Genomic DNA, 13,137 nt, shown 5'->3' on the forward strand with positions numbered 1-13,137 from the left:
TTATGCTGATGTGGGTTACACGTGTGTAAAGCGCGGCCCTTGGGGCTTGCCTTACGCTACGTAGGGGAATAGCGCAGGGTAGGGGCCGCGCCTTACCTTTAATTCAATTATATATAGCGCAGGGCAGGGGCCGCACCTTAGCTTTAACTGATACAATTATATAAGGCGCGGTGCAGGTACCGCGCCTTGTATATTTATAGCAACTTTTCTCGGCTATAAATACCTTTCTGCCCCGGTAAACTCCTCACATCTCCCCTCTCAACGTATAAATTAATACAACAATTCCGTCAACGAGTCAATAATTCCGACAATCTTCTCATATTTGATTCAGAAGTTCGTACGATTTTTCGTTATAAGGTAATTTTTGTTATAAATTTTTTTTTATTATACTTATTGTTTATTATGATTATTTGAAACAATATTATACGTTTATGTGTAAAATTTTATTATGTTATATTTTCGTTCATATATTATTTATTTAATCAGGTTTGTTTCAGTTGTTTTTTTGCAGATATAATATTGTCGCACTTTTAAACTCAAAGAATGACGCGACTTTCAGCTATTGTTTATTATGATAGTGAAATTCGAGAAGATGAAACTGACGTTGTTTTCGTATCAAATAAGCGTGTTAAAATATCATTCAAGAGAAACATAACTCTTGATGAGCTGATAACGAAGATTTCGAGGAAGGTTCATGTTGGAAGTAGTAGAAGAATATCGTCATTGCAGTATAGATTTCCAACATCATTATTGCCATTAACTTATACATCGTTCGAACTTTCGAACCATGATGATGTTGAAGTGACAGTTGAATCTCAAAGTAATTATTCGGATGCCGATATTGAGATGTATGCAAATTTTGTTCAAGTGCGTGCTGCCAGGGTCAATCATTAAGCTCTCACTATGGGCTGGCTGAACAAGTTGTTCAAGTTGATAGCCCGACGACAGTAATGTGTAATGATTTTAATGCCATAATAGGGAGACATTCATCCGCAACTTCTTATGATATGTACCGAGGTGTGTCAACGAACAATCTGTATGGCAATATCGCGTGCAGTTCAAGGGGAAGACATTCATCTGCAAATCCCTTTGACCTTAATATGGAGATGACATCGACGCAAGAATCTGTGCACTATCCATTTGACACGATGGCTTCAAGCTCCAGTGGGAGGCATTCGACTGCGAGCTTTTTCGATCTTAATGTCGATATGCCTTTTAGTTCAAGGGGAAGGCGTGCAAGTAGTAGTTTCTTCGACCTAAATGTGGAGAGCATGGAGGAACCATCATCTCCACCAGAAGAACCGCTTCGTGAGCCTGGTGCGGATGGTGCTGAGATTGAACTATTCATTCACCCAGAATCACCGCAATTCAACTCCGATGATGATGATGTAGATGAAGTTCCAGGAAATGTGGCACAAACTGACCCTCCTACACACATGTATGAAGCTGATTAGGTGCAATGTACGAGCCAGAATTTGAGGATATGCCTCATCTCGGTGACTATGGATATTACTCGTCAATAAATAATGGTGAGTTATCTTTAGGCATGGAGTTTTCAAGCAAAGAAGAAGCAATGATGGCTATCAAAAATTACAATATCCGTAATTCTGTTCAGTCTAGAGTCGACCGCTCCACGATCGAAAAATATGTATGCTATTGTACCCAACGCGAAAACGGATGCAAATGGATGGTTCGCGTATCGGAGAGGAAGAGGAAAAACAACAGATGGGAACTAACAGTATACAACGGTCCTCACACATGTTGTGCTGGAGGGGTCAACCAAGATCATCCCAACTTGGACTCTGAAGTGATATGCCAAGCTATCATGCCCATGGTAAAAGCAAGCTCTCATATAGCAGTTGCAGTGTTGATTTCAACTATACAATCGCAGTATGAGTACACTATCTCCAATAAAAAAGCTTGGTTGGCAAAACAAAATGCCATTGTCAAACTTCATGGCGAATGGGATGCATCTTACAACGAACTTCCAGGTTGGTTTAGGCTGGTGCGGACGTTGAATCCTGGGATAATTGTAGACTTCGAAACCTCCTATGCATACCATAATGATCGAGTTCTACGCGATCAATGCCAATTCTACCGGGTTTTTTGGACTTACCCACAGTGCGTTAATGTTGTCAAATACTACAAGCCTGTGGTCCAGATCGACGGGACTTTCTTGTATGGAAAATACAAGCAAGTTTTATTATTGGCAGTTGTCCAAGATAGCAATCGTAACATTCTTCCAGTTGCTTTTGCTCTTGTCGAAGGAGAAAATACAAATTCTTGGGCTTTTTTTTCTCCGAAACTTATATGCACATGTTATCACGAGGGAAAAAATCTGTGTCATTTCAGATTGCGGAGCTGGGATCAAAGAAGCAATAGAGTCTTTGGGTCCAATGTGGCAACAACCCTTTGTCCAACATAGGTATTGTCTCCGACACATTGCTACGAACTACCATGGAAGGTACAAGAAGAATGATGAACATCAATTAATTGTGCGCATGGGTAAGTGAAACTGATGTAGTTTGTTTTCTTTCGATCATTTTAATTTTGCAAAGAAAGCAAGTTAGTAAGTTATACATTTTTTATCAGGTTACGAACTACTTTCTCGAACGTTTGAATTAATGCTTCAAGATTTACGGGCGAAGAACGAGGAAGGATACGATTACATCATCCTCATCGATAAAGAAATGTGGACGAACGCGTATGATGGTGGATATCGATATGGACACATGATGACCAACTTGGTTGAGGCAATCAATTCAACCTTAAAGGGTGCACGTTACTTACCTGTAACGGCTTTGGTAAAAACTATACATTTTCGTTTGGAGGTGCTTTTTGCGAAGCTCAAGGACAAGCTCAAACCTGGATGCAAGGCGGTCATGTCTATCACCCTAAATTAGTTGCAGATCTACAGAAAAAAATTGCTACATCAAATGGAATGTCTGTATCTGACTTCTCTAGAAGGCATGAAATGTTTCGTGTCACAGAGTTGTCGTGACCTCTTCAAGGGATTGAAGTTGTGTCGTTAAGAGTAAATCTACGGGATAGAACGTGCGACTGCGGGTTTTTTCAAGCTCTGAAGTATCCATGCTCTCATGTGATAGCAGTTTGCTCGCATACGCGTCAAGACTATAACCGTTTTGTGGATCCCGTATACCTACTATCTGAAGTTTATAAGGTATACGAATTCGAGTTCCCCCTATAGGTAATGACAAAGACCATGATGAGGTTCAGGATTGGCTTCCGATTGTACCAAATCCAAGTTTATTGAGGGAGCGTGGTCGTCCAAAATCCAATCGAATTCATTACGATATGGATATTCGAGAAAGATCTATACAAGACAGAAGATGTGAGCATTGTAGAAACCCATGACACACTAGAAAAACATGTCCACTTCTGTTGTCATCAAGTAATAATTGATGATGACATGATGTAGTTGTTTATCAAATAATAATTCTTGTACTTTAATTTGCATTTACTTAAAGTTAATGTCATTCGATAACCGCTGATGAACAGTAAAAAAACGATACAAGAAAACGAGATTGAACGTTGGCGTTATATGTGATTATAATAAAAGAGATAATAAGTGACAAACTGAAGAAAGTTTGAGAACACAATTATTAAATTTTGTCAAACTAATAACAATTTGGTATTTGAACATAATTTTAAATACAACAAACTTGCAAAAAGTATTAAATGGTAAATGATAACAAAATAACAATAACTGATATTAAATGGTAATAAACAAAATTAACCAAAATACATTAACAAAACTGTATAACAAATTTAACAAAATAAATTAAAATAAATCCAACCACATTAACGAAAAAAGTTAGTATTAAATGATAAATAATAAAAAACTTACAATAAAAAAGTCCAATAAACAACTAAATACAAATATAATAAAAAAAACAAAATTTATCGATGCCTGCAACACGAATGTGTTCCGCAAGACGGTGGCTGTCGGTCTCGAGGAGGATTTCTTTGTATCACTGGTTGTGACTCCTCGCTGTTATCACCATCACCGTCGTCGTCGTCGTCGTCATCTTCGTCGTTGTCCTGAGCAGCTATATTTTGTTAAGGAGGAGCTGATGACGATGAATCACCTCCATAGAATAAGGACCCTGGATGTGAATGTCTGACTATCCCACCGACCTGCGAAAATTGGGAAAATTCATAAAACCCAGACATTGCCGAACGTGAAAATTATACAAGAGGTGTCTGTGCTGCGGCCATAGGTGATGAGGCTGCACCCGCCAAATACCTAACATATGAGCCCCAAGTAGGATCTACAAACATAAACCCATAATATCCTCTAGGAGGGGTCATATAACTCTGTGACGGTGACGGTGGCGGGGTCATAAAACCAGGTGACGGTGGTGGCGACGACATCGGGTAAGGGAATGGCGGTGGCAGCATCATATATGGCTGCGGTAAGTAAGTCGCTGGAGACGGTGGCTGTTGTGAAGGTCCTGCTGGTGTAGCTGAGGACGAACCGGACGCACCTGCTCTCCGTCCACGAGTTGGGGGACGATGGTGCTGTGTCGGTGAACATCTCTGTCGACGTCGCTGAAAGGTCCGCCCTTGTGCATCCTCGGGAAGCAGAAACGATTTTCCGTTACTGTTGAACCAATCATAATAACCGCCAGCAACCATCAAGAGGTCATAAAAAATGAGCTCTCTACAGGGAAGGCACCGATGTCGATCCTCCCACAACACAACCTACTCATGATGCCTCACCAGCCAATCTGTATTTGTCTTGCCGCGTCGATCTGTGCTATGCAACTCGTCCATATTGCGAGGTGCTTCCGGAATTGGTTGAAAACAACCAAATTGCTGGAGCATGCGATCAGTGGAGTGCCACTCGACGATCGCATAACAAATCAAAGGGATCATCACCATCCAAACATCTGATGGGCCCCTCAACTCAGGTGGGATCATCATCCTCACATCATCATTAGAATATAACACCCATTCAAACTAAAACATATATATATAATTTTTATCAAAATAATAATCTAATTATATAACTATAATCTAAAATCGATTTTTAAACATTAAAATGCATACCTGTGTGCTAGCCTTTTGATCGATTAACACCCTAATTTTTTTTAAATCATCAGGTAACTCCTGATGATTTTTCCTATCAGTAGACCACCTATTCAAGAAATTTTTTTTATTATACATTGTATAAAATGATTAATATACGAAATCAATTTTATAATTACCTCAATAGTAGTGGAAATACAAATGAGTTCTTGACAACGGGACATAAAAGGGCAATCGATACCACGCCCAAGACTGCAGCAACATTAGACATTCGCCGATAGCATTTTTTCTGTAGTCAATCGCGCGACACATCTCCCTATACAGGAAAGCCAAAACTACCGAGCCCCAACTGAGTGATCCGGCCAAATGAAAGTCGCCAAGATGTCGCAACCACATACAGTGAACTTGGTTGTGCGATTTGCCCGACATCAGCAACCCTCATATCAACTGCAATATGCATGCCCGTGCATACATTTTAACTTCATCATCAGAGGCGTCCTCGCTCAACTCCCGAAAATTGGCATCTAACTAATTTAACGGTATCCGACCACCGTTAAAACTTTCCGGGACACGTCCTAGATAGTCCCGGCACAAATCAGTCCATGAACCATGCGCCATCCCCGATATCACATATCCATCCACCGGAAGCCCCAAGTGCATAGAAACATCCTCAAATGTAATCGTGCACTCTCCGCACTGAAGATGGAATGTGTGGGTCTCCGGCCTCCACCGCTCCACTAAGGCAGCAATAAGGTCTGGTTTTATCTTACAGTGACCCTCATATCTACCTATATGACCGAATCTAGCCTCTACTAAATACGACATGACATGGCCAGGTATCACTAACTTAAGGTTCCTAATAAAAAGATCTAATATACGGTCTCTCTCCTAAAATATAAATAATTCCAAAAATTAATTTTTAAACTACTAATCATGCATTAAATAAATAAATAAATTATTACTAATAATTTAAATTAAATTAAAACGTTAAAATGTTATCGTATCAGCAAAATGTCGAGATATATGATTTCCATCCAAGCGAAGCAGACCACCTTCATTTTATATCTGCAAAAAAATTAATTAAATACAATATTAAATAATTTAAATACTTAAATAAATTAAATACAAAATATTAAATATAATAAAATATACCTTAAACAGATAATATAATATTTGAGAGAGGTTGAGAGGATTTGGTGTGATGAAAGTGATTGAGGATATGGGTATTTATAGGGAGGGAGGGGGTGTGAACGGTCAGGGTAGGTATGCGCGCCTTTCTGACGCGTGTCAGATTTGCAAGTAAGGCGCGGCCCCTGCCCCACGCCTTACACACGTGTATCCCAGTCAGCATAAGGCGCGCTTAAGGGGGCGCACCTTATCCCATGTGGCGCCAGATCAGCGTAAAGCGTGCTGCAGGGGCCCGCCTTACTGCAAATGGTGTTAGATCGAAAAAAATAGTCTGAAGGGTGCCTGACAAAGAAAAATAAATGGAAAATGTGATATATCGGAAAAACGCCATAAAAGACAACTTTTCATAAATTGCAATAATGACATTTACAAATTACAATGAAAGCTCAAAATAGAGGTCGGCTGTGCGATGGGGTGATATTCAGTGACATAGGACTGATTAGCTGGTCGAGCAAGGCACACATGCATTGGAAGCAGGGTGCACGTGCACTGATGGAGCACAATGATGGTGCTGTCGGGGAGCGTGTGTGGCATTGGACAAGGCTTAAGGATGCTCACCAAGCGGGACGTGTCCGATGGGCACAAGTGACTTTGAAGACGAACAACAGTTTAGTTTAGGGGTGTGTGAAAGGTCCCTATGAGGTACATAAAGTGTTGCTAAATAGTAGTTGGTCGAGCGATGGACAATGATGAATCTAGATGGTTGGAGGATGATCAATCATCGATGATGACTCTAGATAACTGGAGGATGATCGACTGATGAAGATAAGGCAAACGATGGATGCTTCTACCAAGTAATGTAGATGTGTGTTGCAATGGGAGAAAGATGGGCCTGATGGCTAGGATTTTCTCTATGAAAATTGTTGGAACGATCCTAAAGCTTGAAGATCCAATTCTTGACTATTTTAGAAATTATTTTGGGAAATTCAGTTCTATAAATCCGAATTCATAATCATTTTTTTGGGTTAGATAAGATCGAACACCTATAAAATCACTTTTTTTTGAAAATCTCTTTTTTTAAAGATAATTTGTGACCTGCATTAAACCAAAGATTCGTTCAATAAAATTCTCTTACTTTTTCTTAATGGCTAATTCACCACCGATTTTATGCCTAACCTAACATTGCAAGCAAATGAGACGTTAAAGTGATTATATCTTCAATTATCTATCATATTTGCAACAAATGAATCGTAAACATATACAAGCTTCATAAATATACAGAAAAACATGAGATATCAACCAAATCATGATCCTACATTTTAAGTTGATATATAAATTTTAAAATGTTCTATTTCAATCTTTAAATTATGATATCATTTTAAATTAGTCCTCAAACTTTAAAACAATCTATATTGATCTTGAAACTATCATTATAGATCCATTTTGATCATTTTGTTAACGTATCGTTAATTCTACAACTTAAAAAAATGGAAGGTCATAAAAATTAAACTCACAACCTTTTAAAAAACTGAATATGTTTTTACAAAAATATATATGATTTATTTCTTTTCTTTTATTTAGGTTTAAAGTTCTCTTAAAATTTGTTTTGAAAATTATAAAAATATTTGGAAGTATAAAAATCATGAAAAAATTGAAATATTATTAAAATAATTGCAAAAATATATTAAGCATGATTAAAATACAAAAATGACTTCACCTTAGATGGTTCAATTATTGTTTTCGATCCCCTTCTACTTCAACTATCAAGATATCCTCCATAGAGACACTTATGGTCCTCCTTACTATGAGCGGAACTTCAAGGGAGTTAAAAGGAGTCTTGGCACCCGTCAATTTTTTTGAGTATTAATTAATATTAGTATATATATATAATAAAGAAACAAAAAATTAATTGGTCCCAAAAAATTGTATTTATGAAAAATAAAAAATACATTAATCTCGCCTTAATAAATTCCTGGTTCTGCCCCTGCTCCCTACCTACATATAGGTTCTTAATATAATGAATTCGCCCTCTTTTTATTCAAAAAAAAAACACAAAAATGACCATGGTGAAATCATTTGTTAAAATTATTAAAATTATAATTCATATCATGGTCACTTGAATCCTTTAACAAAATGTTTATAACCTTCCCGACCATAGGTAACTTATACTCCAACTAAACCATCTTGTCTGAAACTAAGGGCGAGAATGACTCTGTCCTATAGGGAAGACATAGGCTACTTCAAAAGCTTTTCACAAGTTATGATTGGGTTTTGGATAACGTTAAAGGCTTATTACAAGTTATTTATGTTAGTGTTTAAAGATAATGATAAATATAGTGTTCGTATAATAAAATAGACATTAAAGTTTAATGTGAAAAGTTATTTCGAGAAAAATCATAGGCAGAAGAGGATAATTTTCACTAGTTTCAAAACAGAAGAATACAATAGGGATCCTTATTAAACAATTTGACTTCTAACTCTGATTCATAGTATTTACAAGGAATATTTATTTAGCAGAAATCTACTTAAACTGTGTATTTTAATTATTTGATTCAATGTGAAAAACTCTTTCGAGAAAAATCACAGGCAAAAGAGGAGAATTTTCATTAATTTCAAAAACAGAAGAATACAAGAGAAATCTTTATTAAACAACTTGACTAACTTTAATTCCTAGTATCTAATTATAGATATAATTACTTGATTAAAAAAATATTTAATAAAAGTCTACTTAAACTATGTATTTTTTTTACTTTTAATCAGCATAAAATAGAATATACTTCCTACTTTCAATCAAGTTAAATTTCTTTTTTTCTTCTTAATTTTATATCGTCAAATTATTCTTACGATTATGATACATTATTATTTTTCTCATATGTGAAGTTAAACAATGTTGAAACATTGTATCTCTTATCTCTTGCAACCAATGAGTGTTGGTATAAGTGATTGAGATTCAGGAATTTGAGCTTGTAAAACCAAGATCAAATCCTATCACCATCACTCTTGATGGATAATATGTAAATTTTTATATAAATCTCAATTAGTTCTTTCGCTTACAAAATTTTAACACCAAGAATTAATGCGATAACACATTTTTTCTATATTTGAAAGTATTACTAGTAAAACACAATCGCAGTTACAATAAATAAATATAAATAATTAAAAATAAAATTAAACATTACAACATACATCTCAACTAATAAAATTTTAAAAGAGCCACACAATTTTATACAAAATAAAATATAAAACTTCATATTCTTTTATGTTTGACAAGTCTGTCAAAACTATTTTTGGTTTCCTCTGTCTCTCTTAACACTTTCCAAACTTTTTTCAAATTTATTTTTCTCTTGTTCCAATTCTTCAAGCTTGTATATTGCCTTACTTATGTCATTGTCGACTACGTCCTTCTCCTCTTCCTCTTTTTTGTTAACGATGCTACTTAGAGTATCCTCGTTCTTTGAAATCAATGGCCACACCTAATCAAAATGCAACTCTTAGTTTGCGAAGTTTGATTAGAAATAAAATTAAGAAAATAAACTTACGTCTGAAATAACACACTTTAGTTCGGTAATAAATTTACACTCGGCACAATAATAAACTGAGCCCGTTTTACATCTCTTCTCCTCGCAAGAGACACAATAGAATTCATTGTCGGAATTATAAGCGTCTTCGACTGAGTTCACCTCATAGTCAAAAGGAGACTTGGTAAGGACTAAAGGATGGAGGTGGGATTTATGGGCTATTGTTTTGGTGCTGATGGAAGACACTGCAGATGGATATTGAAATTACAAGGCAAGCATCGAAGCATGAAGGTGGTCCACTTTACACCGCAACGATGGCAAAGAAAATTGGGTGTTTTCTCAAGGAAAGTGAGAAGTGTGGATGGCCCTTGCAATGAATAGAGGGTGAGAGCTTAGTGTCACGGACATAACTTTTCGCCCCTTTAGTTATGTCCATGCGGCACTCGAATAGGACTCATCCCATTCAAGTTAGCCTTTCCCTCAATGTTTCAAGCCCCGGCTTTATTCATCATAACGCCTCGCCACACTTCATAGGAGTCAATCCCTCAGAACAACAACCGATCCCACATCTACCTGTCCAAACAGACAAGCCCCGTATTAGTTCGCAACCCACAATAATCTTAAAGCCACAAGTTCTCTTTGAAGGGAGATCTCGCAAGACATAGCGAATGCTAGGTTACAACCTCACTCTCCTACCAAAAGCGCGATATGGGACCCATAGGCCCCAAACCGTCCCTAGGTATCACCCTAGAAAGACATCGTACTACCCACTTCGTCCCGATGTCCACACACCTAGGCCCCACATGAGCCTAGTAGAAGGTCGCTTACACCATGGTAGCTCCACATGCTAGCTCAGAGTGAGGGGATGGTGGAGACCCAACACCAGTTCACTTCCCCCTAAAGAGCTAAAGAAACTTACCAGTTATGACACCAGTAGACGTTGGAATGTGAAACTAAGCCATCTCCTTGACAGACCCTCCATCGCCATTCTTCGAGCTTTTCCTTGGCCTCGAGCGCATCCACTCGGTACACCATCGGGTTATTATCAAGGTAATCTCATGGAAATGAGATGTCCCTGACATTCTCCCCCACTCACTTTGGTCGATGCCCTCATCGACACTAAAACCACATCTCAGTTACCTTGTTGCATAGAGTTGGCCCTCCTCGTGAGGTCCATCACTTTCCCTCAAGGACTAAGATCATGATTCATTCTATGAGACACCAAACTCACAGTTTTTAAGTAGAGTAAACCCACTTATCTTCCTCTCCTCTCATTTCTATCGAGCTTATTCTTATTCTTCCTAAGGATATAACCTTGAGGAACCCTCATAGTTATGTCTAACATCCCTAATACCATCACATCATTCCAAACTATATGATGCACCACTTTGGTGTATCACCCTTCGCGTACCTACCGCTTAGCGGCATCTCATGAGATGTGTCACACATGACAAGGTAAGAGTAATCACTCCCAAAGGTACCTCACTGGCTCTAAATATATGTGCATTCAAACATGTTAGACATGTCCCAACTAAGGTCCTCTAAGCTCTTCGTTGACACACCATCTAAACTACATCTGTAATACCCCAAATATCGGGTCAGTGACCAAAATGTAAGAAATTTTAAATTAGTGATTTAATTGGAACAAGTTGAAAAGTTTAATGACTAATTGTGCAAATTTGTGTATAGGACTTGTTAGCAAAGATGGATTAATAGAAGGGAAAAGAGGCCATTTATCAGGAAATGAATTAAAAATTTATTTTTCAAAGATATTTTAAGTTTAAGGGGATGAGAAAAGGAAGAAGTATCTAGAAAAGTGGCTTATTTCTCTCTTCTTCTTCCTCTTTGTCGTGAGCCCCATTTCAATGGTGAGTTACCTTCAAGCTGGTTGTTTCTTCAAATTTTGGTTTAGTTTTGAAGACTTAGGTGATATATAAGCTTAAGGCAAGCTTTAGGTTGATTAAATCTAAGAGATGAGTGAATTAAGGATGAATTTGTAAAATGGGTCTTTACGGGATTTGTTGATATGGTTTAGTATTTGAATCTCTAATGATAAATTTGACTTGTCAAGGGTCTAATTCAAAGATTAGAAGTATTACAAAGGACTAAGATCATGTTTGAAGTTTTGGTGTGATCTTTAGTTCTAAGTGTTCTAAGGAGAAATTTGGGTATTATAAGGGAAATTATAGAGGTAAGTTAGCTAGGATAAGGGATAGTGAGTTTAAGAGTATGAATGAAGTTAAAAGAATGAGATTTAGGTGAAGTGTGGGTAAAAATTCGAAGCAAAATAAGGGAAACCTGGGTAAGGGTATCGGTAATGGAAGAACAATACCGATACTATAATACTAAATTAAAGGAAAAATGTATGAATCAGATGAACATTATCGGTACTGATTGATTTAGTATCGATATTGAAGTGGGGTATCAATACTAAGAGTAAGGTATCAATACTATTATTAAGAATGAAATTCCAGAATGCCAAAATGGTATCGATACTGTTAGGGGTATCAGTACCATAAAAGAGAAGTATCGGTAGTGGAGAAGGGGTACCAATACTAGTGTGTTGGAAATTTAAAGGAGATTTTTAGTTTCATTTTTTGTAAATGCTAATTTGGTTATACGTAAATGTAAAGAGGTATTGATATTGGATATATTTACGTGTAGATTTGGATCAGAAGCGTTTCGATCAAAGCGTTATACCAAAGTGATTTAGCAAAAGATAAGGATTTCTTTTAGGACTTCAATGAGGCAAATGTGAGTGCATACATTTGATATATATTAGATTCGAGGGTGGCTTGCGATAAGCCAACCTCGGAGTTTTTGATCAAAAACCATGTTATTTCTTTTATGCAATTTTTTATTTACAATGTTTTATTCAAGTTATATCTATTAAGCTATGTTTTTATTTTTATATGGACATGATTATGCAATGTGATATGTGAATATGCTTATAGAAAAATGCTCGATGTGAAAGTGTGACAACTCTATAAAAATGTCACATTTTGGGACCTTTTCACTTAAGTTATTGAATGTTTAAGAGCTCATTTAGGACCATGTAGATGCACTTAGAAGCATTTAGTTGCATGTGGTAGAAATCGGTTTGCCGCGACATTTTAATTTGTCATCAGTGCTACCTTATGGGGAAGGTATTTGTCTGATTATGTGCAACTATTGAGAGCAAGGAGAAGAGGAAAGAAAATGCCATGACATAAGGAGGTAGCTGAGCAAAATGAATTTGCCAAGTTCAACCGACATTTCAAAAGTGATGCACGTGCGAGAAGATATTTTTGAAGCCAGCTGTATCCGACTCCTCGAGAGCTCTGCCCAAGAAATCCACCTCGAAGATCTGCCTGGATGGATCGATGCTCTGCCCACCGGTTCTGCTGATGACACCACCTGACTCTGCAGATCCTGCATGTCCTTGGGTGCATGCAGCGGG

This window comes from Hibiscus syriacus, unplaced genomic scaffold, assembly GCF_006381635.1.
Source record: "Hibiscus syriacus cultivar Baekdansim isolate YM2019G1 unplaced genomic scaffold, ASM638163v2 tig00111278_pilon, whole genome shotgun sequence".
In the NCBI taxonomy this organism is placed as follows: Eukaryota; Viridiplantae; Streptophyta; class Magnoliopsida; order Malvales; family Malvaceae; genus Hibiscus; species Hibiscus syriacus.